The 21,267-nt window shown below is 40.4% G+C and overlaps 1 protein-coding gene across 1 annotated transcript in view; it reads right to left on the minus strand.

Annotated features, from left to right (window-relative positions):
* LOC126480756 (ras-related protein Rab-8A) overlaps window positions 1-21,267 on the minus strand; it is a 57,742-nt gene that overhangs the window by 14,258 nt on the left and 22,217 nt on the right. The gene's annotated exons all lie outside the window — the stretch shown is intronic.

Below are 21,267 nucleotides of genomic sequence, written 5' to 3' on the forward strand. Positions count from 1 at the left end.
CAGTTAACACACCACAGTTACTTGCTTCTTACTCTATACACTTCAATACACAATTACAGCCAGTAATTAGTACAGTTTCCCAGTACGTGATATTTTTCTTGCTGTATTGTTCATTGCTAATTATTTCTAGAAAAATTAGTACAGTATTTTAAATTAGGGTTCAAGTTTATTATTCCACTGATTGCTGTATTACTAAATAGATACTATTCTGTTTCATCAGAAAGTACCGAAGACATATTTAAAAAAACATTTAGGTATTCAATTTGCTAGAAACAAATCACATTGGATTCACCTGTACTTTGCTATAAAAACTAAAACAAACAATGGGAAATCCAAGATGGAATATAACAATATTAGAGAAGGAAACAATATTAGAGAAGGAAACAATATTAGAGAAGGAAACAATATTAGAGAAGGAAACAATATTAGAGAAGGAAACAATATTAGAGAAGGAAACAATATTAGAGAAGGAAACAATATTAGAGAAGGAAACAATATTAGAGAAGGAAACAATATTAGAGAAGGAAACAATATTAGAGAAGGAAACAATATTAGAGAAGGAAACAATATTAGAGAAGGAAAGTTGATACTCACCATATAGCGGAGATGCCAAGTCACGATAGGCACAGCAAAAGGATTTACACAATTATAGCTTTCAACCATTAAGATCTTTGTCAGCAACACACACACACACACACACACACACACACACACACACACACACACACACACACACACGGAGGGCAGGAGAGAAGGTGGGGAGCGGGACGAGGACAGAGAAATAAAAAGAAATTAAAAGACTGGGTGTGGCAGTGACATGACTGCTGTGTAGTGCTGGAATGGGAACAGGGAGGAGGCTGGATGGGTGAGGACAGTGACTATCGTAGGTTGACCAGGAGGGTTACAGGCACGTAGGATGTACTGTAGAGAAAGTTCCACCTGCACAATTCAGAAAAGCTGGTGTTGGTGGGGAGGATCCATATGGCACAGGCTGTGAAGCAGTCATTGAGATTAGGGATATCACGTTTGGCAGCATGTTCAGCAACAGGGTGGTCCACTTGTTTTTTGGCCAGAGTTTGTTGGTGGCCATCCATGTGGACAGACAGCTTGTTGGTTGTCATGCCTACATAGAAAGCGGCACAGAGGTTGCAGCTTAGTTTATAGATCCCGTGACTGGTTTCACAGGTAGCCCTGCCTTTGATGGTATAGGTGATGTTACTGACCTGACTGGAGTAGGTGGTGGTAGGAGGATGTATGGGACAGGTCTTGCATCTAGGTCTATTACAGGGGTATGAGCCATGAGGTAAGGGATTGGGAGCAGGTTTTTTTTTTTTTTTTTAAGGATGGACGAGTATATCGTGAAGGTTCATTGGATGGCAGAATACCACTGTAGCAGGGGTGGAAAGGACAGTGTGCAGGACATTTCTCATTTCAGGGCACAACGAGAGGTAATTGAAACCCTGGCAGAGAACGTAATTCAGTTGCTCCAGTCCCAGATGGTACTGAGTTACAAGGGGAATGCTCCTCTGTGGCCGGATCATGGGGGGTGGTGGGAGACTGGCAAAATAAGGCACAGGAGATTTGTTTTTGTACAAGGTTGGGAGGATAATTACGGTCAGTGAAGGCTTCAGTGAGACCCTCAGTATATTTTGAGAGAGACTGCTAGTCACAGCAGATGCAACGACCACGAGTGGCTAGGCTGTACGGAAGGGACTTCTTTGTATGGAATGGGTGGCAGCTGTCAAAGTGGAGGTATTGCTGGTGGTTAGTAGGTTTGATAGGGATGGAGGTACTGATGTAGCCATCTCTGAGGTGGAGGTCAACATTTAGGAAGGTGGCTTGTTGGGTTGAGTAGGACCAGGTGAAGCAAATAGGGAAGAAGTTGTTAAGTTCTGGAGGAATGTGGATAGGGTGTACTCACCTTCAATCCAGATAGCAAATATGTCATCAATGAATCTGAACCAGGTGAAGAGTTTAGGATTCTGGGTTTTTACGAAGGATTCCTCTAATGGCCCATGAATAGGTTGGCACAGGATGGTGCCATGCGGGTGCCCATAGCCATACCCCAGATTTGTTTGTATGTAATGCCTTCATAGGAGAAGTAATTGTGGGCAAGCATATATTTGGTCATTGCGACTAGGAAGGAGGTTGTTCGTTTGGAATCCATAGGGCGTCTGGAAAGGTAGTGTTCAATGACTGTAAGGCCTTGGGCATTAGGAATGTTAGTGCACAGCGAGGTGGCATCAACAGTGACGAGCAGGGCACCGTATGGTGAAGGGAGAAGAACTGTGAAGAGTCGATGGAGGAAATTGTTGGCATCTTTTATATAGGAGGATAGGTTCCGGGTAATAGGTTGAAGGTGTTGGTCTACAAGACCAGAGATTCTCTTAGTGGGGGCACAGTAACCGGCCACAATGGGTCGTCCTGGATGGTTGGGTTTATGGACTTTTGAGAAGCATGTAGAAGGTGGCGGTGTGGAGAGTGGTAGGGGTAAGTAGAGAGATGGACTCAGGGGACAGGTTCTGGGATGGGCCTAAAGATTTGAGTAGTGACTGGAGATCCTGCAGGACTACTGGAATGGGGTCACAGTGGCAAGGTTTGTAGGTGGAAGTATCTGACGGCTGACTGAGTCCTTCCGCCACGTAATCCTTGCACCTGAATTACATTCCCCCACCAGGGTTTCAATTACCTCTCGTTGTGCCCTGAAATACGAAATGTCCAAACCACTATCCTTCCCACCCTTCCTACAGTGGTATTCCGCCATCCACCGAACCTTCACAAAATACTCTCCCATCCTTACACAATCCCTGCTCTCAATTCCTTACCTCATGGCTCATACCCCTGTAATAAACCTAGATGCAAGACCTATGGACCATACATCCTCCTGCCACCAGTTACTCCAGTCCAGTCATTAACATCACCTATCCAATCAAAGGCAGAGCTACCTGTGAAACCAGTCATGTGATTTACAAACTAAGTTGCAACCACTGTGCTGCATTCTATGTAGGCACGACAACCAACAAGCTGTCTGTCCGCATGAATGGCCACCAACAAATTGCAGCCAAGAAGCACGTGGACCACCCTGTTGCCGAACATGCTGTCTAACATGATATCCCTCATCTCAATGACTGCTTCACAGCCTGTACCAACACCAGCTTTTCTGAATTGCGAAGGTGGGAACTTTCCCTGCAATATATCCTATAGGTTCCCGTAACCCTCCTGGTCAACCTTCGGTAGTCACTGTCCTCGCCCATCCAGCCCCCTCCCTGTTCCCATTCCAGCACTACACAGCTATCATTTCACTATCTAACCCAGTCTTAATTTCTTTTTATTTCTCTCCTTTCCACTACTTCCCCCCCCCCCCCACCTCTCCCCTGCCCCCCTCCTAACCTGCAGCACTTCACTGTCAGCCACCCCCACCATGATCTCTCTCCCCCTCCCCGCCCCAGCTTCCTCCGTACCCCCACCCAGTCACCACACCCATCATGCACTGGTGCTGCTGCTCACAGTGTGGTTTCAGTTATCTGAGACTCCAGACGTGTGTGCAAGTAGTGTGTGTGTGTGTGTGTGTGTGTGTGTGTGTGTGTGTGTGTGTGTGTGTGTGTGTGTGTGTGTGTGTGTTTTTTTTTTGACAAAGGCCTTAATGGCCGAAAGCTATAATTGTGTAACTTTTTGTTGTGCCTATCGCAACTCCGCATCTCCACTATACGGTGAGTAGCAACTTTCCGTCTCTAATATTGTTACTATAAAAACTATATGATTAGTAATTGATCTGCCTCACATTTAGATGCAAAAATACAACAAAATTCATTATTTTGTGGAAGCATATTCCCATGGGAGATAAATCTTTTCTTTTGAGCACCAAGGTTTTAATAACCATTTCACTTCCACATATGTGTTTCTTAACTACAGTAATGCTTAACTCTTTGATGCACAGATTTTATGTTTAATTAATTTTTTAATAAAACATGCATTTTCTATGTCTGGTGGGGTTGCTAATAAAGGAAAACATGAATTAAAATTTTTTATTGTATTGATTTTGGTTTTAGATGGTGGTATATATAATATACCACCATGCCACTTAGGGCCGTACCTAAAGTTTTTGAGATATCTTGGTTTGTGCTTGTAACTCACCTTTAAATTCTACTCTAAGCAGTAATAATTAGTATAATTAATGTAAAATAATTTTATTTCTGGCAATTGGTCATTTACAATACAAAATCAAATTACAAACCTTACAAATAAAATATGTTTCTTATTCCTTTTTGTGAAAATCTTGAAAGCACCTTTTTGTTTTGCTAAGGCACAAAGGCACTTTGCATTCAGCGCACATCCAGAAAGTGCGCACTTGCTTCTTTTTTGTACTGCATTTCGCACAACGTCTGGCGGTAGTACGCTCTGGCTGGTGGGATGAATTGTCGAGACGCTGGCGTGAGGAAACATATGGCTTGTTTTTCTTTACGTGGACTTGACTCTCATGAAGTCTAGATGGCCTCAATGGTGTTTTCTGGGTTACTAAGCTTTGCAGGATACTCATCCTGAAGACTTTGGCAGTCATTTTTTCTCTATCGCCTAGTTCCTTCCAAATTATATAGCTGTTGACGATACTGACATCAAGCAGGTGAAAGAATATTCGGTGCCACCACTTTTTACTTCTCCGGCTTATTTCATATGATTTTTTCAGTTGGTCGAACTTGTCGACATTGTTCATGTGTGCATTGTAATCCATCACTGCTTGAGGACAAGGTAGCTCTATGCGTGAACCATCTCTTTCACGGCGAGTCACTGTAGTAACTTCAGGACTGTGAAAATTTGAAAGGAGATGAACAGCTCTCTTATCTTTCCACTTCAAGTAGAGGATGCCACAGTTGCTGACCCTCCAGTCAAATTCACCTCTGCTTAATTCTTTGTCTGTTTTTAATTTGGGTAAATGTTTCCTTGTTGGTTGAACTGTCCCACAGGCATATATGTTTCTCTGCTGTAAACCAGCCAACAAGTTATAGCTATTGAAATAGTTGTCGAAATAAAGATAATGGCCTTTATTTACGAGTTCAGAGGACAAACTCAGCACTACATGCTCCCCAAGGCCTGTTTGCACTGTGTCACCTACTTTTCCGGTGTAAATATCAAATTTCAAGTTGTAAGAGGTCTTGTCACACAGCATCCACACTTTGTAACCACGCTTTATGGGTTTATCTCTCATGTATTGTTTCATACTGTTGCGGCCTTTGAATTTGATCATTGACTCATCAATTGCTAGGTGTTTGCTGGGTTGGTAACACTTGGAAAAAGATTCAGATAGTATCTTGATCACTGGTCGCAGCTTGTACAGTTTGTCATAACCTGGGTGTCCTTTTTCTGGATGCAATGTGTTATCATTCAGATGAATGTTCCTCAGTAACCATCCAAACCGATTTACTGCCATCAGAGATGCAATATAACGATCATGAAGTTCTGGGGCACTAGACCAGTAGTCTCTGTATGCTGGCATACGCTTTATACCCATCAAAATGTTGATTCCCAGGAAAGTTCGTATTTCATTGTCAGTTGTTGGAGTGAAAGACTTGCCAGATTGCGTCGCATATAAATTTGTTTGGAAAACGATTAGCTCAACTAGCTCTTTTGAAAATATTTTTTCGAATATATCGATAGGTTCTGGATCATCAATGTCCCTAATAAAAGCACTTGGTCCTGATTCACTGTCGAACTGCATTCCTGAGGTAGCATTGAATTGTTGTCCCCAAGTTGGCGCTGTGTCAGCAGCGCGTTTTGGCGGAGTGGACTCACTTTCTTCCTCGCTCTCTGAAACTTCGCCTTCAGACGACACAATAGCCTCCGCAACAATGCTTGCTTCATAATCAGATTCGTCATCTGTGGTGTCAACAGTGGAATCCTCGTCTGATGGAATTTCACACAATAATCGTTCGATTTCTTCATCTCGTAAGCCTCTTCTTGACATTTTCATTTTCAAACAACAGCCTGAATCCAAGTAAAGAATACGTAAGCAAAACAAAATGGAGAAAGAGCTAAAATAAGTCACAACACAATTAAAAACTAAACTTTGTAGCGGAGGATTTCGAATTTTATACTAGGAAACGAAATGCAATAGAATACTGCTACATGCACGGTGGTACAAATAATATACCACCAAAATAAATTGTATATAAATAACGGAAGATTGTGCATATGAATGTATACATGGGTTCATACCGTAGCTGTGACGTCCAAGATATGGAAAAAACACAGGCGCAACAAGAAATTCGTTATAAACCACTATTCACACGCAAAAACCATGCACAACTCAGCACGCAGCTTTCACAGTTGTAATCTATGCAATTCTTGGCGGGAACTGATTCCTTATAGGCAGTGAGTGCCATCTGTCTGATAAGTAGAGAACTAGGTGAGCATATTAGAGTGGTGGTCGTGCAGTTAAACCACTGTGCAAAGAGCCAAGAAAATTTTCAAAAGGTGGTATACTATGTATACCACCGTGCTCCAAAGAGTTAAATGGATGTCTCAACAATTTTACCATGGGTTACTCCTATCTCGTTTAGATCCAAATATCGCCAACTCAGTATACTGCAAGAACAAAAGAAGATGCTGATATTCATAACACTACGATTATGTAACTAAAAATGAACAGAATATCTATTTAAATGAACTAATTTTATGGCACCATAGAAAACAGCAAAGACTGTTCATGGAGACCGAGAACCAAAGAGATACATTCATCAATAGATATATACTTCGTGATACGAAATCTGGAGCGTTTGCAAGTATGCCTTTATTTGTTTATGCAAGATATTGCAGAAGCTTGTATTCAGGCTTACAAGAGGGGATAAAATAAAAAGATGCAGGTTATATGACATGAATTATACACAACAATTTGTGACAAAGATCCAGGCGAAGCTTCAGCCTAAGTGGACAGCATGGAGGTGTACATGAATGGACCTCTAGCACAGGTGGTAAAGGCAAGCACTCCACTTCAGAAAGAAGAGACTGACACGAACCACAATATTAAGCCCTGATCTGGGCCGCCGAAGTGAGATGAACCGCCACGGGTGGGAAAGGGAGACAGTAATTTTTGATGATCAGGAAAACTATGAATGTGTGCAATGTAACTGTCAAGCTGTTGTGCATGGTGGGGGGGAGGGACACTGGCCGCCTCCAGGAAGCTGCTCACAGGACTTATGCTAAAGGCTTGCCAGTTGAACGCCACAGTGGTGCACTGGGTCAAGTAAACGCAATGCCGAGTGTGCCACCGAACCATAAACCAGACTCCCATAGTCAAGGTGGGATTGAAAAGGACTCAGTAGAGCTGCACCTATGTATACCCCTGTTGGTGCTGCTCAGGCAGTGGAAGGCATTGAGATGCAGCCAGCACTTTCACTTCAGTTGACTAAGATGGCAATCCACATTGAGTGCCAAAAACCAGTCCTAAGAATCGATGTGTCTCCACTACAGTGAGTGGATCATCATTAAGGTAAAGTTCTGGTTCCGGATGAACAGTACGACACAGACAGAAATACAGGACACACCACTTTACGGCTGAAAACCAGAAGCCATGGGCTAGAGCCCACGACTGCACCTTGTGGATAGCTCCCTGTAGATGCCACTCACTCAGCAACACCAGTACTGGAGGTGTAGTACGAAATGCAGAAATCGTCTGCATACAGAGATGGTAAGACAGATGACCCGATAGCTGCTGCTAGACCTTCACTGGCCACTAAAAATAGAGATACACTCAATACAGAGGAGCCCTGTGGGACTCCATTCTAATGGATATGGCAGGGGGGGGGGGGGGGGGGGGGGGGGGAACTAGAAACTTTGACACAAAGTACGGAGTGATAGGAAATTTTGGATAAAAATCTGGAGCAGTCCCCGGAGACTCCACTCATATAATATGGCAAGGATATGATGTCGCCAGGTCATGTCTTAAGCTTTTCATAAATTAAAGAAGACAGCAACCAAGTGTTGGCACCTGGAAAAGTTTGTTCCAATTGCAGACTCAAGGGAAACTACATCATCAGTGGCAGAGCAACCCTGGCGGTAACCACCCTAGCATGGAGGCAGTAGGCCACCTGACTCAATGACCCAACACAACTGCCAACTTACGATACATACTAATAGCTTACAAAGAACGATGAGGCTGATGGGCCGATAGCTATCCACATCAAGCGGGTATTTGCTGGGTTTGAGCACTGGAATGTTTGTGCTCTCCCACCACTGCAATAGGCACCATGGCACCAGATCTGGTTGAAGATGACAAGGAGATGTCGCTTATAGTCGGAGGAGAGATGTTTGATAATCTGACTGTGGATCCGATCCAGCCCAGGAGCTGTCGGGGCAATGGGCAAGGGCACTGAGGAGCTCCCACTCTGTAAATGGAACATTATAGGATTCACTGTGACGTTCAGTGAATGAGAGGGCTTTCCTTTCCATCCGCCATTTGAGGGTGGAAAGGCTGGGGGATAATTCCCCGATGTGGAGGCTCGAGCATAGTGCTCAGCAATTGTGTTTGCACCAGTAGATAACACGCCATTTATGTTGATGCCAGTGACACCTGTCAGGGTCTGGTACCCACAGAAATGTCCAAGCATTGTCCAGACCTGGGAAGGTTATGTATGGCACCCAACGTTTGAGACTTACCTCTCCCAATATTCCTGTTTCCGTCTTTTTATAAGCTGGCAAACGCAGGCATGGAGCCATTTAAATGCTAGTAGGTGCTCTAGAGAAGGGCGTCACAGCGGCTGTAGAGCTAGCTGATGCTCTTTAATGGCCTCAGCACTTTCCAGCGAGATTACAAGTGTGGGCATTATCCACAATTAATTTATTAATACTGAAGTTGTCTGTTGCAAAAATTGCTTTATTTCATAGATTTTTGAAATTTATGTACAAATAAATTTCGATTACATGGAGCAAAAACTGAAGGCTACCCAACAAAGGATTTTTATACCAGTAGTGATGTACTATCAATAATGATGGACCGGATCAAATGAAAGTGAAGATGACTCTACAACTACAACAGGGACATAAAAAAGGTAAGTACAAACTACTTGTGAAGTTGATGTTTGTGGACTCTTGTGCTTGTTAACAAAATGAGTAGATAGAAAAGCAAACGTGAGGTAGAAATAAAAGCTGCAGGATCCAATCAGGACATGTTTAAGCCAAGTGAAATCGTAATCAGCAAAGAAACATTAAAGACTGATGTTTTGGAGTTGATTTTGGTACGATTAGAGGAAATGAAGACATAACAATAGCAAATTTAGTGCAGTTAATGATCAGTTAACAGAAATAAGAACTGGAAACCATAGCAAAATGAACAGATTAAAAGATCAAATAGAGCAACTTAGTAATCAAGTTTCAGAGTTAAAAATGCGGTGTTGGAGGGGTTAAAAAGTGTGAATGAAAAAGTTGATGTTTTAGAAAATTCATTGTTTTAGAAAATGAGTGTAGCTGAGTAAGCAATAATAATAATAATAATAATAATAATAATAATAATAATAATAATAATAATAAAAGAATGTTGATGACAGTTGAACATGAGGCCAAAGCAGAAAAATCCTAACAAAATGTCACCAGAATGAGATTTTCACTCTGCAGCGGAGTGTGCGCTGGTATGAAACTTCCCGGCAGATTAAAACTGTGTGCCCGACCGAGACTCGAACTCGGGACCTTTGCCTTTCGGGGGCAAGTGCTCTACCATTTGAGCTACCGAAGCAAGACTCACGATACTGGCAGAAGTAAAAGCTATGAGTACCGGGCGTGAGTCGTGCTTCGGTAGCTCAGATGGTAGAGCACTTGCCGCGAAAGGCAAAGGTCCAGAATTCGAGTCTCGGTCGGGCACACAGTTTTAATCTGCCAGGAAGTTTCAAAATGTCACCAGTTTAAAACCAAAAAATTTTAAATGTAGGAAACAATGAGAAATAACAAATTTTTTACATCAGAAAACTTCAGCAGTTCAGGAAATTTGTATTAGGGGTCATTCCATGTCAGTTCAACCAGGGGCTCCAACTCAGTCTCAGATTGACTGAAATTCAGTATACTAATTCTACCATGTGTGGAACACTCATGTACAAAGTATTAGTTTCCCCTGCCAATAAGTTCCAGAATTATGACTTGTGAAAAAAGGTGGCGTGACCCGCAAATTGCAACCCGCATCTGGCAATCTCTTCAGACCTAACTTCAGGTCTTAATAACTTTGGAACTATTCCACACAGTCCAGTGAAATTTTTACAACCCAGTAACATCCATTTAGAGAACACACTCCATGAATCAAAACACCAACAACATATTTCTGAGGGAAAATAAAAAATTCAAAAATGTGATTAAAAAATGTAATATGTTAAAAGGTACATATTGAAGGAGCCATCTATGTCAAATATAATTCACTCAAAAGGGTATAAATTTTTTTGTGGTAAGCTTAATGTGGCCTAAACACACACAAAACTCATCATGCCCATATCAGTCACAAAATCTGAGTTACATGCTCACGAAAATACAAAAATTTGAAAAATTACCTGAAAAACATGGATTTTCGAAGTGTGGTAGCACAAAAGGGACATGTGGTATCCAAGCCAAATTTCACACACTGCATAAGTAGACCATAATGATACATATCTCAAAATTTCAGCATGTTATTGCAAGACATTTGTGTACAATGGAAGTTGACAGATGTATTTGATGATGTGGCCATTGTGCCACAACACAATTTTGTAAAACATATCAAACCGTTCTGCCTCTTCTTATCCTCTCCCACAACTGTTTAATCACTAAGCAACAACATATAGACAGATTAACACAACCTATCATTAATGTTTACTGCACCTTAACTTCTAAAAACCAGTCGATTGTGCTTCGAACAGAAGTTATCCCACACTTTAGCTACTGTACTCTGTACACTGAGTGGCAAATTGTACTGTCTTCCTGACACTGTGGTAGGAACTGGAACTGTCATAAGAATATGTTCAAAAGGAATCCAACACCTGTCTGCCAAATGTGCCCAATGAAATGATCTTGCTGGTACCATGAAGTTCACAAATACATCACCTTCTGCTTCACAGCACTCTGCCACACATCCAAAGTACCATTTGTCATCATAAACAGCAATAACATAGTAACCTGGTTGTACGTTGCTGCTTTTGCTTCTGAATCCTGAGTCAAACACACTGTGAAGACACATGTTGTGCATGAACCTATGGTTATAACCGGACAGTCTGCTCATCTGCACATTGTCAGAGTCCGCTGGAGAGAAGTGATGATGGCTCCTTGTGCCTGCAAGGGTTTTAACGTGTTCTAGTCTGCTTTTAAGCAGCTCTTCGACTGATTTCACCTCATCTTTCAAAACATAGAATGATTGTATGCCAGAGATATTTTTCTGTACCCAGGTAATTAATTGAAGAGGTGTTAGAATGTGACCTCCTGTAGGGTGCTGCAGACTAGCTCGTTATGCCATGTGCTTAATGGTAGCACCAATACCATCACATACATTTCTACCATGACTTGTAGTGAAAAAATTACATTCTGCGTGAATCTGAAAATCATGGTAATGCATGCATAAATTTGAGATTTTTACAGTTTTTGTATTGACAAGCTGCCCTATCACTGAAGTATTTCGCAGAATGTATGTGAGGCAGCTTGTTTTTCACATATTCCATGACAGTGCAAATGTGGGCATGAACTGCAACGGCATCGTGAATTCAACAGTCACTAAAAACGCACAGGTTCACAACACACACATCACCTGATTCAACTCTATAGTAAATCACAAATGGCTGGAGATTTGCTTGACTTGTCCCAACGATATCCTTGGATGGTATCTTTAACTATAAATGCATAATTATCAGAAAAGTCTAGTATTACTATAATTTCATCTTGTTTCAAATTATCCTTACAAAACTGGAGATAAGCCAATTGTGCTGTTGCTGTGAAGCTGTGTGTGGTTAGTTTGTCCATTTTTTGACAACACATTTGAACAAAATCTTCCACTGTACTTTGCTTTGTTTCAAGACTTTTGTTATCCCTATGTGTCCATTGTTTATAAGAAACAAGTTCATCATCCATTAGGAGTTCACCATACAGTTTGTTATTCATGTGTTATGCAAGATTTGCCTTACCTGGACACTTAACACCTGCGTATCATGCACTGGTAGGGACTGTGTCACACACTAGCAGCTTCATTGCACCTTTCTAATCGAGACCAGAAGCCTTTCTAGCAGCAAACATCAGCTTAGCATTTTGATGGGTCTCTCATACACAAACATTGTGTGCCTCCCTTGCACTTACAGGCACAACCCATTTTCGCTGAAGATTGAATTCTACATATAGCTCTTTTTTGCATCTGTACACATACACTTCCCATTTTCACCATTACATAGTCTTTATTTCCAGGCATTATTCGGCTGTAGTCATTATTTTCATAAAACTCCAACACTAGCACCTTTATTTCTGAACTCAATTGCTTACCTTGAGCCTGGTGAAGGTGTGGAAGCACTCCTTGGGTTGCTTTTATTTTCCTAGCCTGCTTTCCCATATATGTAAAAAATATTGAATTGCTTGGCAGTGTAGTCAATAGACCAGCTGGAAGGTGCAGAGGTAAGGATAGCTACTTTTTCTGGCATGTGGATATGGCACATTTCTTTCAAATCGGTCACAATTTTGTCCAAATCAGAGCATTTCTGGCATGATTTCTGTTCCTTTGGAGCAGATAGTTCTTCCTCTTCCACCAATTAGTGTGTCAGCTATTGTGTATTTTAATTCCATTTGAGCTTCTTGTAGTTTTCTTCTACGATAGCTGGGCCTGTCTCTTTTCCCAACTTTGTGTGTCTTCATGGGAGACAAACCAAGAGCAGTCACTGAAGTATTTAATTTCTCATCCGCTGTGGTTGTAGGTGGCTGATACTCTTTGTCACTGTCATGTAAATTATCAGAATATTCTTCATTTTTTAGCAGTGTAACACACTTGGAATGTAACTTTTGTCCTGGTTTCATGTTAAGTCCCATGCACAAATTCACTTTCAATACTTATTTTATATTAATTTCTCTGAGGCTACACTTCACTGTCTTCTTATGAATCCGAAATGGATCAAAACAACTTCTTTGTAGGAAAGAATATTTATCCAGAAACACATTCATATGATGATGATAAACACTAAAGTTTCCTGGAACTGCACTTCTTGTGCCCATAGGGTGTATCCCGGATCTCCATAGCACCAAATCTTGGTCCAATTCATCCAGATCATACAGTACAAAGCGAATGTCACATTTTGTTCCATATGTTTTATGACATTGAGATGCTTGTGCTCTACCAATACTGCAACTTGTTTGAACAAAAGCACCACTAGTACACTCTTCTGCCTCCATACTGACTTTCCACAACAGTACTGACCAGTCTGAACTAGAATCTTAAAAACATTAATAGCCTGTAATCGTTGCTTGTTTCCTTTGTTGTTCCTGCCTAACAATGACTCAATCTGTCCCCGAAAACTACCATTGTTTAACTTTCTGTTGCCTAATGGTTCCCAACAATTGCTGCAGCTATATCTGAAACAAGCTGTCTGCATCATCACTATTACTTGCTAAACCGTGTTAAAAGAAACGTAACCAAATACTTCGCCGTCAACTTTTATTGTACGCAAGTGCCTTGCAATAACAAGTTGAAATTTTGCCACATATTATATTATGGTCTACTTATGCAGTGTTTGAAATTTGGCTTGGATAACACTTGTCCCTTCTGTGCTACCACACTTCGAAAATCCATGTTTTTCAGGTAATTTTTCAAATTTTTGTATTTTCGTGTGCATGTAACTGTTTGTTTGACTGATATGGGCATGATGAGTTGTGTGTGTTTAGGTCACATTAAGCTCCCCACAAAAAAAATTTATACCCTTTTTGAGTGAATTATATTTGGCCTAGAAGGCACCTATAATATGTACCTTTTAACGTATTACATTTTTTTAATCACATTTTGGAATTTATTTTCCCTCAGAAATATGTTGTTGGTGTTTTGATCCGTGGAGTGTGTTCTCTAAGTGGATGTTACTGGGTTGTAAAAATTTCACAGGACTGTGCGGAATAGTTCCAAAGTTATTAAGACCTGAAGTTGGGTCTGAAGATAGATTGCCAGATGCGGGTTGCAATTTGCAGGTCACGCCAACTTCTTTCACAAGCCATAATTGTGAAACTAATTGGCAGGGGAACTTAACATTGTTTACAAAAGTGTTCCACACTTGGTATTATTGGTGTGCTAAATTTCAGCCAAATCTGAGACTATCAGCTGGAAAATTTTTTCAAATTGGTTGAATTGACATGGGATGACCCATTAATCAAAATCTGTTTGCAAACAGTGGTATTGCGTGGTCCAACACACTTATCAAAAGTTTTCAATCATGTAACTTACATCCAGGGGATTTTCTGTACCACCATAGAGATAGTTGTATGTCATGCATGAACGACAATCAAAACATTAAATTTTTTAAAGATTTTATTAAGACAAAGCTCTGTCATGGATCAATTTAAATTCACATCAGATGGAAACTATCAGAGTTTCGAAAAAAGTTTTTTTAAATACATTTTGGTCAGAAGAGCAACAGGGAAGAATTGAAAGTGAATTTTTGAATGGTCCTAATTATAGGAATAGTGATGACACTTTAAAAAGAGTTTTGTAAGAACAAACTTTAAAAATTATCAAATCTTGACAAACCATTTGACAAAATGACCTTGATTGATGCACTTTAAAGGAGATTACCAGAAATATTACAGTGGGATTTAGTACATGGACCTGGAGATTGTCTTTTACAATTTTTCCAATATATTGACAGACTGGATAGGGCAGTATGAAGTATGTACTATAGTAATAGCAATGATAGTAATAACAGAAACAGAGATAATGTAAACTTCTCTCAGGATCAAAGTGTCAACAGGAAAAAATTTGGAAATCAGCAGGAGTAATGGGGATAGCCATGGTCATTTTAATGGAAGAAACAACCATGGAAGTAACTAATCAGGAAATAGCAGTTCACCTCAATTAAGGTCCATAGTTTTGGGGCGAGGAAACTTAAGTACAAGACCCCCACGTTACACTCAATTAGACAATAACCAACAGTTTTAATGATACTGCACAAGTGTCTGAAATTGAACAGAAGGAATATCAGATTTTCACTTATGTTTTGATAAAAAGTTTTGGAATACTATGTTTAATTACAATGATTTAAGAGCTGATCACAAACCAGAATGTGAGAGTAGTGAGAATTTTGATGTAGTATGTACTTATGATTTCTTCTCTTGGGTGGAAAACAGTGTTGTTGATGTTTAAAAATCAGGTGATGGCTATATTGGATATGAACTAGGTGTTATCTTTGATAATGTGAATGAGAGCTGTGAAACGACTGAGGCTGGTAACTCTCAGACTGGAGGCTTATTGCAAATTAATGTAGGTGAAGTATGCGACTGATGGAGATGAGACTTATTGCCAGTGATGTTGTCGATGAAATGTTGGAGGAATATGAAGTCAGGTATTTGTGGAGTTTAGGAATAATGAAGTTATTTGTAAATGATGTTGACAATACAGGTAAGGTAGGAGAAATATGCTGTAAGTGAGGGTCATGTAATACCAGTCCAGTTAAAAAAGTTCTTCATTAATGTCATGCAGAGTAATGACACAAAAAGTAAAGGTGAGGTATCTGTGAGCCTGGAAAATAAAGGTGAAAACTTTTTGAAATTTGTTTGGGACCAGATTGACTATAACATTGATAAAGGTGCATTCTGGGATAAGTTAACTATGGTTAGAATTTGTACCCCAACTGGTGGAATGAAGTGAAAGAGGATCTAAGCAGGAAGCGTAACTTTGACAGTAATGTGTTTTGTGTTCCTTCTGCAATGAGTTGTGTTAGTTGTGCCATGGAATCCATTCATTGGGTTCATTCTTTACCTGACAACATGAGTAATCAAAGTAATGTTATGATACTTGTAAAGCTGATAAAACCTTGCGAGGACAGTGTGGATTGAAAGTGATATTTTGCATTACGTGTCTGGAAACAGAGGATGATTCAGATTTTGGGTGTCCCCACATTGAAAATTAAGATTGAAGGCAACTGAATGAGATTTTCACTCTGCAGCGGAGTGTGCGCTGGTATGAGACTTTCTGGCAGATTAAAACTGTGTGTCGGACCGTGACTCGAACTTGGGACCTTTGCCTTTCACGGGCAAGTGCTCTACCAACTGAGCTACCCAAGCACAACTCACGCCCCATCCTCACAGCTTTACTTCTTCCCAAGCTAGAGTCTCAGTCCGGCACACAGCTTGAAGGCAAATGTTTGATACAGGTAGCCCAATTTGTGGTATATTGGAACAATTTTGGGACAAGAATTTTGTGGAAATGTCCACTGTAGATGTAAAGATAAGAGGAGGTACAGGTAAGCAAAGCAAATTGGTAAAATCTCAGGTACTTTTAATTTTTAGTATAGAAGACAAGATCTTTGACCAAGGATGCTTAGTGATTCCTAATCTGGAAGAAAATAAACACTACATTATTCTGTTGTTTAATAAATTTGTGCTTTAGATTTTGATACATATATGTCATGTGCCTAAATGGCTACATCCTTTTACAATTTTTTTGAATGTGACAATGCCATTAAGCATCTAGTGATAAATTCCTCATTTCACAATGATGTTGTTGTTGATATTATTATTCCTGTGTACTCTACAGAAAATGATTTAATTCAATTGTCATTAACTTTTCTGGGTGAGGTCATGGGTGTTGTGGTAAACTGAATGAAGGCTCGTTTTATTCATGTGCACTGTAAATATCAGGAATAGTATCTTGAAATTTCATATGCACAAGCCAAACATGTGTATGTTATACACACAATTCTTATGCCAGTACATCATGGACTATGGTTCATACCTCATTTGGCAAGCATTTGCCAGATGCTTTGTCAATGCAGTCCAACTTGTGTACATAATTTCTTTTAATCTGCAAATTGCGAAGTAATTGTTACTCTGAGACATCCACTTTTTCCATTGAATTTAGCTCTGTTTATTAAGTACCACACGTGTGAACACCTTTTAATCCAGTTTGAATACTTTTTTTTCCCTTCAATATAATAGGCAAAACATATGCCAAATGATGTGGGGGAGGTATTTAACATGATATTTAGTACATGAAACACTGTTTCAGGAATCAATGTGAAAGCTTGACAGGAAGTTACCTATACGTTGGAGCGTGAGACGATATATCTAGGGAGGAAACAAAGATGTGGCTGGATCCACTCCCACACTCCTGTGTGGCTGCACCCTTGTTAGTCCAGCCAACTTACAAGAGATCACAGGTGCTGGGTAACGTACTCAAGCATCTGTCAACTACATCAGTCTTGTGATTGAAAACTAAATTGTTAGCTGACAAATTATCCTATATGCAAAATTATCTTATTTATATAAATTTCAAAGAACTATTTATTTAGGAAAAAAAGTTCCTGCTATGGACAGTGTTATTCCACATAAATATATGTTTTTTTCAAGTAGGGGTATTAACTTCCCAAACATTACGTAACTTTAATGCTGTGGAAGGTTAATGTTTTATGTCTGATGATTTGTCACGTTCAACACAGAAATGTTAAACTTAAGGTTCAGGATTATATTCTATGAACCATGATGTAAATAATTACCAGAATCTGATAAAATTAGGCACTGTTGGGTTAGTAGTCATACATTTCAATGACTTTTCTTACCTCAACACTCAGTATGCATTTTTTAAATTGTAAATGAATCTTCTAGACATCAATGTACGTAGATTAGTTTCTATGAACACTTAGCAAATAGCATGGCGGACATTTACATTTGTGATCATGAATTGCCTATAAACTGTATAACAAGATGAATACATTTCCAATTTCACACACTAATTTTTGTCCTCATGCTAATCTATTACATCATCGTTCCAAGCTATTGATGACTGATTACCTGTATTTATCTTGCATTACTGTATCTGATTGGAACTGAACTGAGTTGTGTGCAACTCATGCTTAACTCTGTTTTGGTTACCCCTACTCATTACAATTGTGTGTACTCGAGAGAGAGAGAGAGAGAGAGAGAGAGAGAGAGAGAGAGAGAGAGAGAGAGAGAGAGAGAGAGGAGGGGGGGGGGGAATTTCAGCTTCCAGAATCAGACCCCTAGACAAGAAGAACTGGAGCCAACTCTACATGAAAATGTGAGTAAACTAGAATGTTTATTGTAAACTTCACTCCTCTCAAATCTTCATAAAAAACTAATGGGGACAATAGCTACAAATAGGAAGGAGGGGGTAGATTATAAGCCTTCCCATCTCCTTTTTCAAACACTTTAGTTTCTCTACCATGTTCAAATTTCTGACATCTCACAAACCAACTTTTAGAATGTTACCCTTACTTTGGTTACTTAATATTTTTCTCCCTCAATGCAATACCCTCTCCAAGATACAAATAGAATGCTAATCAAAAAAGTTGTGCCAATGGAGATATCTTCCCGACAGTTTTTTTAATTATAGGTCCCATGTCCTGTGGACATACTATACATGTCCATCTACTGCAGTGGTTTCCATTAGCTTCTACATCATCTTACAGTTCATCACTACTGATTCTTCTGTTTTGTAGGGCAGTTTCCCCATTCAAGGGCAGGAGGATGCTCAAACCTCTTTATGCTTCTCCATCTTTCACAAGGCCTTTGAAAAGACAAGGGCAACTTATTATACCAAAATCCTTTGTCCACCATGACAAATTTTAATCAAATTTCAAGCACTGGCTGGGATCCAACCTGAGACTTAGAACATTTTGATTATTAGTTGAAGATGCTACCCCAGATCACAGAGGTTTCCTTGAATGTGTGTATGGAATTTTTTATTACACCTTGTCCATTGCCAGCAACTTTAGTAATACATCATAAGATCCACACTGGGAATGAACAGGCAATGAACAAGAAACCGTATCAGGTACTAAATCACCTACGATCAGTAGTGGAGTAATTGAGGAAGGGTCATCCATGGCAATTTTACTTACACATGGATAGCAGTACGGCATATCAATTCTTCTGTGATCACCATTATCTAAATCAGCATACAGTTGCAGATGTATATCCAATCTGAAGTGTCGCAAATGCTTTTTTAACCTAGGGCAGGTCCATCAACCAGAAGCAGCACCTTATCAAACATTATCAATACTGCTGAATGCCGTTAGGACTGAAGAATGCACCCGCGACATTTAGGCATCTGCTATATGGGGTGCAAACTACAACAGTACGAGGTGTGATCAAAAAAATAAGGGTTTTTTTTTATTTTTGTGGGCTTTGTACATGCAGCTTTCAAAATTTCTTTTTATTTTGTTTGTAAACATGTTCCTGATGCATGTCTGCATTTCTAGCTGTTTTGAATATTTAGTTTCTTGTTCACAAGTCTTAAAGGTTATACATGTTTTTGAGAGCCCTGCAAATTTTTACTTTCAAACAACATGGATCAACAAAGAATTTGCATTCAAGTTTGGTTGAAAAAGTGAACAAAATGCAGCACTGCATTTGATTACTTTATATTCCTGAGACTGAAAAGAATCACAAAAAGACATCTTTTTGCCCCCACTGATGAAATTAAAACAGAACTGTTGATGGAGCTGAATGCCGTAACAAAAACTGAGCTCCAGAAGTGCTTCCGAGGCCAAAGTTGATGTTGACGAATAAATATTCTTAAAGAAAAGCAAAAATTCTCACTACCTTTTTATCATACCTCTTTGGTGTAATTTGACAACACAGTAATGATTGATTTCTTGAGAAGGTTTATGGGACCAAACAGCTAGGTCATCAGTCCCGTTATTCCCAAGTTACTCACAGAAGAGAGGGTCCGTTAAAAGTGGACGGATCCAATCAGGGGACTCAAATTATAAAATGATGAAGTTAAAACAAACACAGTAAAAGGCATAAAAGGTGAGACCAAATCTAAGAACTGCAAAAAAGGGCACGTTCTCTGGGGGAGTGCCCTTGGGGCCCCAGATTGAGAAGACAAAGAGAGGTCTCAACCACAACCACCCTGCCCACACCACAGGAGTAAAGCAAAACCTTTAACCTGGAAAGAAAAACCACTTTCACAGAGGACACTGAGGACCAGTACAACCATCCGTGAATTGTCTGCTAATATTAAATTTAAGGAATCTTTCCACGTATTTGCAGCTGGAATTGTGAAAGGGATTGGGGTTAAGTATCTGCTTCTCTAGCCAAACGGTCAGCCAGTTCATTCCCTGGGATGCCCACGACTTGGGACCTAGAGAAAGAAACTGAACAGGCGGCATGACCAAGGGCAGATTGGTCATTGACAGCAGAGACCAAAGGGTGATGAGAGTAGCACAGTTGATAGCCTGCAAGCTGCTCATTGAGTTGGAACAAATGAAAACACTGTGGATGGAGGCCTCAGAAACAAAATGGAGGGCTCTGAATGGCTAGAAGCTCTACTGTGAACACATGACATGATCCCAGCAACAAATGGTGTTCTAAGCCAGTAGGAGCCATGAACACATTATCGACTGTCTTAGAACCGTCAGTGTAGAAGATGGTGTCACCCCAAAACTCTGCGAGGATGGCATGTACAAGACACCGGAAAACCATAGGGCAACAGAGGTCTGTGGTATAGGCACCATCCAATGGTGGATGTGGGAGAAAATACACTGAGTGCATTCCAGTGAGTGGGTATGGAGATCTTGACAGAGGGAAGCGAGACGAATGCCTTCCGGTAATCCCAACCATGGGCAGTTGTCAGAAGGGGGACATTCCTCATTTGCAAGGAGGCCAGGGTACACAGGTTGGCCAGGGAAATGGCAGATGGCGATTGCATAAGAAACCAGGAATTGGCTCCATTGTATTTGTAGAGGAGAAATCCCTGCTTCTATGAGGAGACTCAACGAGACTAGTGTGAAAGGCACCAATAGCCAGACGCATCCCACAATAGTGAACAGGGTCAAGTAGTTCAGAGTGGAAGTAGGCACTGAGCCATAAACCTGACTACCGTAATCTAGGCTGGGCAAGACCAGAGCATGGTAAAGATTGAGAAGAGTAGTACAGTCTGCACCCCAAGATGTGTGGGCCAAGAGGCAGGAAGCATTAAGCTTCCACATGCATGTAGTCTTTAGGTGGCGAATATGGGGCAGCCATATCACCTTTTTATCAAAAACAATGCCCAAGAAATGGGACTGTTACAACATCAAGAGCTGGTCACCTAAATAAAGTTCTGGATGGGGCTGTATGGTGGGTGAATGACAA

This window comes from Schistocerca serialis, chromosome 5, assembly GCF_023864345.2.
Source record: "Schistocerca serialis cubense isolate TAMUIC-IGC-003099 chromosome 5, iqSchSeri2.2, whole genome shotgun sequence".
Classification (NCBI taxonomy): domain Eukaryota; kingdom Metazoa; phylum Arthropoda; class Insecta; order Orthoptera; family Acrididae; genus Schistocerca; species Schistocerca serialis.